The sequence below is a fragment of the Berghia stephanieae genome, chromosome 1, assembly GCF_034508935.2.
Source record: "Berghia stephanieae isolate SIO BIC M18660-M18661 chromosome 1, UCSD_Bste_1.3, whole genome shotgun sequence".
In the NCBI taxonomy this organism is placed as follows: Eukaryota; Metazoa; Mollusca; class Gastropoda; order Nudibranchia; family Aeolidiidae; genus Berghia; species Berghia stephanieae.
Genome location: NC_088360.1, coordinates 84,142,749 through 84,154,712, shown reverse-complemented (window position 1 = coordinate 84,154,712; position 11,964 = coordinate 84,142,749).

Below are 11,964 nucleotides of genomic sequence, written 5' to 3'. Positions count from 1 at the left end.
GTATTACTGTACAGAAGGACAGAGTAGGGTGGGGTTCCTGACCTCCCATTGTGGGCAGGGAGGTACTTACTGTCTTCTATCCCCCTATATCTGTTTTCAAACTAGCTTTCTGTCTTTGTCTTGGAATGAGATTATTTGGTTTTGTCCTGGCCCTGACCGGATGCCTTTGGTGAGAGGGAAACAGTCAAATGTATAGTTAGTTTTGGGAGATGATATTTTTTTCCTTGTAAATCATCTCTCTGTTATGTAATGTATTATGTTTTGTTTACATATTATATATGATTTGTAAACATTTGAGTGTATTCCTCTTAGTGGGGACCTGTGCTTGTGACTGGATAAGATTTTTAGGTGATCTCAAAGTACTTCGATAGTGTGCTATTGGAATCTACATCTGTTCCCTATTTGATCCAATTCTCCTTTGTCTTACTTTTTCTTGGGTGCTTTAATTGTAATTCTAGAAATTATTACTATCCCATTTTCTTCCTTTTTTACTGGTGCTGATATGACCTTAATGTGTTGCAAGCGCCATAAAACCCTTAGAACCAGAAACAAAAAAAAACAAAAACAAGGACAGAGTACTTTGTACAATTAGGGCGGTAGAAAATCTTGGATTTATCACAGCATGTCATTTGTTATGGACACTGTTGTCATGCATTTTCTATTAAGGTTGATTTTTCCCCCTTGTAAATAACCTCTCTGTTTGATGTCTTATGTTTATGTGCTAATCTATATTGTATATGTTTTAGATGTGTATTGGTGAAAACGCAAATTTATTTTCATTTTAGGCAAAGTTCCAGACGAGGCAATGTCTTTTTTGTCCTTCCATTGAGGCTAAGCATTCCTCTAATGGGCCTTTCCCAGAGTCTTTAGCTTGAGGGAACAGAGATAGACAGTATTTATGGTATATTCTATGTTTATGTAATTAGTCACCAGTTCTACCCACCAGAATAATAACCAATTCATAAGACTTTGTAACATATTTAGTCTGTTAGAGATAATTTGGTGAGAGCCGATCACCTGTCTGGTAGTTTAAAAACAATGCAGAGTGACTGCAACTTTTATTTTCTATTTTTGTATTAAAAAATAGATGGCCTTATTGGGTAAGAGTGTTTAGTGCATAACACAATTGTATTCCTCATCCTTGCTTGGACAAAATATTTAAGACGAGCAATTTGTGAAAATGAGGAATACGTGAAATTTGAACAAAGAAAAAAGGGAAATTTATAAATTTTAGATATTAAGATTTGTACGAGAAATCTGTGAAAACGAGGAATAAGAGGATGAAGAATGTGTATTGCACTGTATCTTTATAAATATTTTTCCTATTGATGTGTCTCTACAATCGTTCCAGTCACAAGGCGCCTTGGATCAGCATCTCATTATGACAATATAGTTGTGTCCAATGTTATCAATCTATTATGCATTTCAAAACTAATGGCTCAAACATGGAATAGGGCAATGACGATAATATGCACCATGAGTTGGTTGTTTACACAAATGTCACCAATTTGGTTAGTTATTTTTGTTTGTTGATATCTCTGACTCTTCATTGAAAATCACCCCACATTGTGTTTTCGTGTTTCATTCCTGTTGTTATCTTTGTTGTCATGACATAATAGGGCTATTTCGCCTGATGTTTACTACACTACTGCCATAAGATATAAATATATATATATATGTACATTATATATATTATATATATATATATATATATATATTATATATATATATATATTTATTATATATATATTATATATATATATATATATATATATATATATATATATATATATATATATATATATATATATATATATATATATATATATATATATATTATATTGCTGCTGATTAAAATATTGTTATTATTGCTATGTTGCTTGTAAACATTTTGATCTGGTAGTATTTCATATTGAAATATTAGGCTGCTGTTGTGCGTGAAAATGATAATTTGTCATCAGAGAGCATTGTTTATTTAGAGTAAGCATGGTGAGGATCTCGCGGGGTTTAGAATCTACCACCACACTATCAACCCTCCTTTTCTAATGGCTCTCTGTGCTTGTCCTTGAATGAGACGACTTGGTTTAGTCCAGAGTCCTTTTCAATGATGGAGGTTGTCACATGTGACTATGAGAGTATTGTGCTTTTTCGTGGGAGATTATGGTTTTTTTTGGATTTTTTTTTCGCTTTTAAATAATCTCTTTGAATGATTGTTATAGTTTTGTAATTGAAACAACCTGAGTGCATTGGCATTACTATTGTAATATCGTCATGGGACCTATCAAAAACTTTAAAAAAGTAAAAATTGTTTTCAGTAATGTTAGTGATGTAAATGTTGGCCCTGTAGGTTTTATTATGGAGCAACCTCGTCAATACTCTCTGTTATGGACTATTCTTCCGTTCTCTGGAAAAACCCATATTTAAAAAACTGGGCCATAAAACTCGTCCCTCAAATATCGATCGATTTAAATGACCCTCATCTTGGTAAAAACTCTCAAACCTGGGACTTCTCATTGTAGTTTCAGGAATGCATTTTTTTCAGGATGAAAAGACGAAAGATGAAGCTATTGATTATTTAATGGCAGCAGTTAAAGGAAAGCTTTGCATGAAATATAATTATATATGATCTTTACGATAAAAATTTGGAAGCTTAAAAAAAATTAGCAAAGGGTATCCTTGAGTTATGAGTTAAGTTTTGAATATAATGAACTTCGTAAACATTACAGTGTTCCCTTCATAGCGGGATCCTCTCTTTGTGTCTGGATAGGACTAATTATAGGTAATGCCATAAGTGGATTGTTTGTCAAATGTTATTTTCCTTTTTTGAACCTGTACCCTTTGTCTTGCTTATTCTTTGGTTCTTTTAACTTCTGATCTACAACGTTTCCTCTGGCATCTTCCTTTTTATTGGAATCAAATTGACCTAATAGTCCAGAGTATCAGCAGGAAGTTGTAAACTGATAATGATGATGACATCATTTGAGAAACTTACACCATTGAACTGTATTACAATTTCTCACGAGTTATTTACTGCTGATATGATTGTCGTTAACACAAGCCACATTGCTGAGTCAAAGAATTTGACTGGACTCTGTGAAACGTGTTATAGTTATAATTTATATTTTTTGTGCTGATGTGATCGAAAAATGAAGTTTATTGATAGTCCCAATGGCAATTATAATATATCCATAGTCATTTGTATAAAATCTCAAAGCTTAGCATTTATATAAAGAATTAGAGTAAGACGTGAGTGAGCGTGTGATTATCATTTTATATTTTTTTTTACAATTAGGTTATTTGGAGACGCCATTCCGTTCTGAGATGTGTATCGTGTTATTGCGAGATGTTTCTGTTTTGACATTTTTTTAGGATATTAAAATTTCAATGAAATGTAAACATTAGTTATTGATTTATTTCATAATGTATGTTAATTGTTTTCATACCTGTATTGATAATTTTGTGGGGGGAAAGGGAGGGGGGGGGGGGGGGATCACTCCCTCCTTGGGCCGATGGATTCAACATCAATCCCTGGGTGGGGTTCCCGACCTCCCATAGTGGGCACGGATGTACTTGTTGTTTCTTCTATCCTCCTGGTATCTGTTTTCCAATTGCTTTCTGTCTTTGTCTTGGAATAAGATTACTACGTTTTGTCCTGATCCTAGCCGGAGTCCTTGACTGGGAGGGAAACAGTTGAATGTGTAGTTATAGTTTTAGATAATATTTTTTCCCTTATAAATCATCTCTCTGTTATATACTGTTATTTTTTATTTTATTTTAACATATGATTTGTTAACACTTGAGTGTATTCGTCTTAGTGGGATTTTGTGCTGGTGTCTAGGTGAAACATTTAGGTAATTTCAAACTAAATACACTGATAGTATGCTCCTGGAAGCTACAACTGTTCCCTATTTGTACCATTCTCATTTGTCTTACTTTTTCCTCAAGTCCTTTTAACTGTCCATCTTGAATGTTATTACTATCAAATTTTCATCCTTTTTACTGGCGCTGATATGACCTAAATGTGTTGCAAGCGCCGTAAAACTCTTAAAAACAAACAAAACAACATCAATCTACAGACTTACTATCTTTTTTTACCATTTGTCCTTTTCATGTGGTTTTGTGTCTTTGTTCTGAGTGAACCCAATTTGTTTTGCCAAAGACTCGCATGGAGTCTTTTGCTGAGAAGGAAACATTCAGATGGATTTGTCATTGTGACAGATTATGTACTTCTTTCTTGTAAAGCACTGGGCGGGATGCTTCGATCTCCCATGGAAGATAGGGCCTCACTTGCTGTGTCTTCTATCCTTTTATATCTGTTTCCCAAGTTGCTTTCTGTCTTTGTTTAGGAATAGGATTGCTTGGTAATATCTGGCCTTTGCTCGGGTCCTTAGCTGAGAGGGAAATAGTCAAATGTTTAGTTTTAGTTTTGGGAGATGAGTTTTTTCCCTTGTAAATCATCTTTCTGTTATGTATTGTTAGTTCTGTTTTCTGTTTTGGATATATTGTTAGCATTTGTGTATATATCTCTCAGTGGGGCCATGTGCTGGTGTCTGGAGAGATTTATAGGCGATCATAAACTAAATACACTGATAGTTTGCTCTTGGAATCTACATCTGTTACCTATTTGAACAAATTCTCCTTTTTCTTACTTTTTCTTGTGTGCTTTAATTGTAATTTTATAATTTTTTTTTTCTCATTTTCTTCCCTTATACTGCCGCTGAAATGACCTAAATGTGTCGCAAGCGCCGTAAAACCATTAAAAACAAAACAACCTTGTAAAGCATCTCTCAGTTCATATTATGTTATTTTTAAGTTTTAAAAAATATCATGTTTATTTTGAAACCATTTGATAAAGCGGGGGAACACATTGGAATTGGAATCCCTTGGGTCAATTCAGTCACTGCCTCCTTCATCTCTCTAACTTTCCCTTACAATGTGGGTTTCCCGGTATTTGCTCTTTTGTCAATAGTCACATTCTCTCACAACCTTTTTGTATTTTTCATATAATATTTTAAGCAATTACACTAAAACATGATTCTAAACAGCCTTTAAAGCGCTTTGAGCACGTTAAGTGGATATTGCACTATATGAATGCTCGTGGAAAATTGCCCTACATGAATGCTCTGTTAAAAAAATAAAACAAAACATCTTATGCAATTACAATACTTAAAGAAAACAAAACAATGTTCTCTTCACTATTTCATTAGAGAAAGTAAAGGAAGAAGGAAAAGATAAAGTAGAAGCCCCCCCCCCCCCCCACAATAAAAAAAAAACAAACAAAAAAAAGCAAAACAAAAACAACAAAAATAACAAGCCCCCCCCCCCCCAACCCCTAAAAAAAACCCCCAAAAAACCCAGACCCCCCGCCCAAAGACAACAACAAAAAACAAAACAAAAAATCATTAAAAAACGGTTCAAAACAAAACGAAACAAAACAACAAAAAGAACCTCCCCCCAAAAAAAAAAAAGAACACAAACAAAAAAAAAAAAAACACAAAAGAAACAAAAAAAAAAACAAACAAAAGCAAACAAAAAACAACAAAAAACAAAACAAATCAAAACAAAACAAACAAAAAAAATCAAAAAACCCCCAACGTCAAACAAAACAAAACAAAAACGTTATTGGAGTTTTCTCAGACTCCGTGTAACGCAAATGAATAATTTCGTGACCAGGAATCCAAGACCCGCTATCGGAGATTTTGATCTTGTTACATCATGAGAAGAAACTGAAGCATCTCAAACAAGTGTTTCTTTTCTTTCCTCCGTAGACACATCTACAACTAACATTACCTAACGAGGCAATCCCAGTGAGATGAACAAACCCGTCAGATACTGAAATATTATGCACAATAATTGGTTACATAAATCGTGGGGTAAGTTGGTGATGTTAGTGCCAAACAACCTCTTAAGTAAGATGTAGGCTACATGTTTTAAAAAAAAGTCAATGAGGATACAATTAATTTATCCCGTCATTGAATGAATATTGTTTAAATCAAATTTTCTTCACCGACCATCAATAGGGCAGAGAAGTCGTGACGTCACACCTTCCAAACTCCATGGAAGTGTGTCTGTAATCAGTCCTTTGGAGGACTAATAATGAATAGTTTACATATTGAATCATAAGGTGGCATAACATTTTTAGTAGCAGATGTATAGGCAGATTTTAAAGATTACGAAACGCAAAACAGCGGCGGTGGATGATCTTTATTGATGAGCAGCATACTAGAAAATAAGATGTCATCACTCTAAAACCAGAAGGTCAATTACCCAAGGTATGTATCCGGTCCTCTGGAAGACTGGGTTTACACTTCCAATGAGATTGGAACCAGTTTTACGACATCACACTTTAGTTCCCTATGATTCCAATGGCACCAAGATAATTCGGAAATTCCTGTATACAAGTCAAAGTGAATACAAAGCAGTAAGAAGCTGTGGACTGTACGAAATGTTGACCAAAAATAAGTATATAAGTTTTAAAAAGAACAATATACTTAACTTGGAACATTTCGGGCTCAAAACCTCTCTTCAGCCGAAAAATAAATTTAATATGGTCAGATAAAAATATCGACTCGGTCCCTTTGCTCTACATCTACAAACTGCGCTATCAGGATTCCCTGACCTTCATTTGGAAAAAAAAACAAAACAAAAACAACTATTGTCAAATGTCAAAATCTATATAGGTGTAGATATGTGTTATTATAGGTGTATGGTTGTTCGTATTAATATATAAATGCGTTTATTTGTGTGCTAAGCATTTGCGCTCGCGTATGTGCATTTATTTATCTTCCACTCTTTATCTGCCAATCACGTTGGCGCCTGAAGAGCTAGATAAGGATATTTGGTAAAGACCACTAATGGATTTTAATTATTCACACTGCCATTCATTGCCTTTGCCAGTATAGCACATTATTTTCAAAGGCGTTTAGATTGGTGTTTCCTAAACTTCTGGACACACAGGGCCGCCTGACTTGACCTTTTAAAGGCAAGACTTATTTGTTTTGATCATAATTGATAATTCATTATTTAGTTACAATTGCAAACATTCATTTTCAGAAGCTGGAGGCGTATTGCTTTTTTTTTTCTTCTGCTCGCTTGGTAGAAACATTGAAGACAGAGACTCACTGCTGTTACTTCGATCTTGGTGAAAATGTTAAGAAGTTTGTCGATTTGGAGTAAAATCGAGGTCCATTTGATATCGGTCCCAACCCCGGGGTCCAATAAGGGAGGGAGAGAGCCACACGAGGGGCCAGCACCCCTCACTAAGGAAGATTGCTTGAAACCAGATATCTAAAATTTGATTTACGATTATGGCGCAGATCAGCCAAAGCCTATAGATAGAATGCGCTTGGCCAAGGAGTTCACAACATTGCCATCCGGAAGTATAACGGACCAACACACAAACTCTGTATAACCATGAACTTTTATAGTCTGGTTAATACAGTTTAGTGAGAACAACTCACAAACGCGGATGGCAAAAACAATAACAAAGGCCTGAGTGACGTCATCTGCATACTATCTATATGGAAACTGACCTGCCGATATACCTCCTCTCACCTAAACCCGCCCTACGGATTGTGAGTTGGAATGTGAGAACAGTGTATGGATTGAGTCACAAGAGATGAATTGATGCCCTTGAATTGAGAGGGTTATTATCTGAACGATGTAAATAGATGCCTATCACAACCTTAATACAATCAAAGAAATGGAAATGGGTAGGGCACATTTTGGGAAGAAAGCATTAGATTGAAAACGCCAGGCCAACGAAGATAAAAAAGGTCGCCCACATACGACCTGTTGGTGTACTTTGGACAGTAACACAAGGATCATCAATATGATTTGGAGTGAAACAAAAAGGTGGGCAAAGACCATCCCAGGTGGAGATCTGTGGTGTAAGCCACATTGCCTAGAGTGAGTTCAAAGGAATAACATGTAAGTCAGCAAGTACGTAAGAGTAGGATCAAACCCACATGAGCATTGTTTTTCATTGGGCGAGTTTAAATAAGTATATAAGCTTGAACTTTAAGCGCTATACTTATTTATATTAAGACCATTTGTTCATTTACTTTCTTACCGTGAGCTCTTTATAATGGGTAACATTCAGTGCAGCAACAAAAGTCCTCCATTCATGTTTGTTGTTAGCTTTTCTTTAGTCTCTTACCCAGATGAAGTCAATGGTTTTAAGTCCGGAGTCCATAGTCCATCTCCAAGTCTTTCTCGGTCGCCTACGCGCCCCCCCCCCCCCCCGTCCTTCTGATGTCCAATGGAGAGCCTTCTTAGGGATTGAGCAAAATTGTCTAGGGGAGTGTGTCCGATCCATCACTAACATTGACATCCAAAGCAAGAACGTGCTTCTAATTCGCTAAGCAATGTCTGTTTTGTTTTTGGCAATTCATTTCTGCCATTTAGATATGACTCTGTTCTATTGCAAAGTACCTTCTACCAAATTTTATTTTAGGTTATGACTTCATCTAGGTAAGAGACTAAAGAATAGCTAAGAACAGACATGAATGGGGGACTTTTGTTGCTGCCATGTATGCCATTGCTGGGTGGACAGCCGGCCCACAAAGAGATATGAAGAGAAAATATTCATTTGCCTGAGTCGACTTCTCCATCGATTGAACTCTCAGATCCTTGCTTGTCATAATTCCGTAGTCCAATAACAAGACTACTACCATAGTCACATAGTTGGTCACTGCATTATAAGCCATAGGAATATTTTAGATATTGGTCCACCTGCTCAGATTGTCATTAAAGAAATATTTAGTCATAACATCCACAATCATTAGTTTATTTCGGTTTCGGCTGCACAAAACAACAGTGGCAATTCATTTAGATAGGGTACTGGCCTATCACAACGTACATTCCGTCGCATTCTGTTTTAGATTTTACTCCCAATTATTAGATAGCGGGGCGAAAAGCGAGCCCAGATAAATCTATGAAAAGTCAAAGTTTATTGCATGTGAGTAGTCAGTTGCTCTACTGATTGAGTTACTATCAAATTCCAGCTTGAAAACGTCGGTAGTCAAAGAACACAGGTGACAATTTTTACTCTCATAGTCACACATTCGGCTACTGATCATGCTCAGTGTTGCTTGACACTAGTAATTATAGGACAAGGTATTGCTTCTGTCGAATATGCCACAAAGCCCAGAGAGAGAGAGAGAGAGAGAGAGAGAGAGAGAGAGAGAGAGAGAGAGAGAGAGAGAGAGAGAGAGGAGAGGATTTGGAAATTGCTGTATTCTTGTGTAAAACCGAGTCCTCAAATAAAAGTGGAATTTTATGGGTATAAACCACTGCTATCTTGAATACATGTCTACTGGTTGAAATTGATGATTCATTCGCCCATTGCTTAGCATTAACCAATTAGGTTATTTCCTGCCATTTACCCGTTCTGTCCCCTTGACTTCTTATAGCAATGACTATCCCGCACAAATCTTTGGGCCTCTTTTTCGCTCACGAAGTGCCCGAATTCGCGTCAAAATATGGGACGAAGCCGTTTCGTATATGCTATTTAAAAAAATTAATTACGACGCTGTTTATCGATGAATATGACTGAAAGTTGGCATACAGTTAGAAAAAAGGTCATTTTAGATTATGTCAAGCGACAAAACTCGTGCGATTACCAGAAGACCGTTGAAAATAGATTTTTACTCTTTGGAGTAAAATATTTCTAAAACTACCGGACGTGGAGGTTTTGTCGCTGACAAGGTAATACATGAACATTTTTTCTTTTTGGTTGTAAAATTTCATATGAATATGACGAGTACTTTTCCCGTATTTTACAAATCACCATCTTAATTTGCTCTTCAAGTTTCAATCTTTTAATCCACTTATTACGCAAGATACAACCAAAGGTCGAAAAAAATGCCGAAAAAGCGTCCCATATTTTCGCGTTTTTTTCCTCTTTGCGGGTCATCTAAATAAATGACACCTTTGAAACTGCATAACTTGTTTATTTATGAATGGATTTTCAAAATTCAAAAACATTTTTACTCAGTGGAGATAGGGCTTTGATTTTAGACAAAATTTTCCTCAAAAAGAGAAAAAAACATTTTTCATAGTCATTGCTACTTCTTATTTCCAGTCACCGAAATGGCCCGAGCTAACCTTAGTACATTCCAAACACATAGATCAGGCCCAGTAAGTATTTCTCATTTTGACATTGTGATGAACTTTAGAACATACCTTGTATCTGAATCGGTGAGCTACTGTTTATGAGCATTTATCATTGCATTTTAACACAGAAATGAGCGATATTGCATTGTCATACTTGACGACTGAATGTATAGCTAGTATGCGCTTGGCTAAGAAGCTCACAACATTGCCATCGGAAGTATAACGGACCAACACACAAAACTGTGTGTAACCATGAACGTTTATAGTCTGGTTAATACAGATTGGTGAGAAATACTCATAAACGCGGATGGCAAAAACAATAACAAAGACCTGAGTGACGTCAACTTCGAACTATTTATAGATAGTATGCGCTTGGGTGAGAGGCTAACAACATTGCCATCCGGAAGTATAACGGACCAACACACAAAGCTCTGTATAACCATGGACTTTTATAGTCTGGATAATACAGTAGAGTGACAATTACTCACAAACGCGGATGACAAAAAACAATAACAAAGACCCGAGTGACGTAAACTTCATTCTATCCATATTATATCTCAACTGTGTTAAAACTGTGGGTAATGAATTGTGGGGCTTATTGTTTACGGTAACTGACACGTATTAAAGTTGGCTATAGTTGGCACCCCCGTTTGAGAGAAGATACTGCGATACAGTGTGGGTTTGCAGGTTTGCCTAACTTTAAGCACGTATTGATATCTGTCTAAATTGAGCTTAAACGACTTTCAGCACGATTCTCTGAACAGCAGTAATTCTAATTATATTTATATAAATCTAATGTGATTTTGTTAATTTTTTCCTACCTTTTAAAATGAAGTATTAACTCTTACAATAATTTATGTTCCTATTTGTGTATGTGTGTGTGTGGATACAAGAAGTGAGTAAGAAACAATACAGGTAATTTTTTTCAAGAAGTGGATGTAACTTAAAATCGTGGGCATAGCTCTTAATGATTGGTGTTAATTCTTATTATTATGAGATAAAGCTTAATTCATGAACATATCTACCGTACTTTGAGAAAACACATTTTGCAAATGTGCGGCTATGTGGTCTTGTGGTATGGCACTCGCCTTCGGATCGAAGTTCCTGGGTTCTAGCCACGCTCTGAGCGGCGCATAATTGAATCATTGGAGAGGGCTCTTCACTCATGTTCTCTCACCATACTCAGGTGTAAAATGAACACCTGGCCGTTAACAGCATTGTCATATTGTAACATCACTTAACAAGCGTCCTTGTCACGTGTTGTTATTGGCCAGGGACCCTCGTAAAGCGCGTTGAGCACGTTTAATGGATATTGCTCTCTATAGGGAATGAGATTTGCGGAAGAGTAGCGTCCCTTGATTGGACGCCACCCATAGTCTGTGACGTCACCGTTGGAAAAGTTATTAGAGAGAGAACGTCATGTTGGTTGTGCACATGCGTCTCTCGTTCTCGCTGAAATTTTTTCTTCTTCAAATTTTGGCCAGATAACTCGTTCTTCAATTATCGATCGATTAAAAAGTACCAGGTTTAAGAGTTTTTGACAAGATGACGGTCAATTTTAATCGACCGTATTTGAAGGACGAGTTTTCTGGGCAATTAAAAAAAAAAAAAAAGAATTATTTTCAGAGCAGGGTGTGTGTACAAATGTTCTTTTATTTTAAAAGCTCCTCGAGAATCTACATATCAAATGTAATTTAATAACTGCCTATAATGCAGTGTTAGATAAAGCAACACGATGAAATACAAGGAAACAAGGTTTACATTTTATTCATTTATAGACATTAGACTTAAGATTTTAGATCAATAATAATATTGAATTGAAAAACATATCTTGTTGAAGATTGTCTG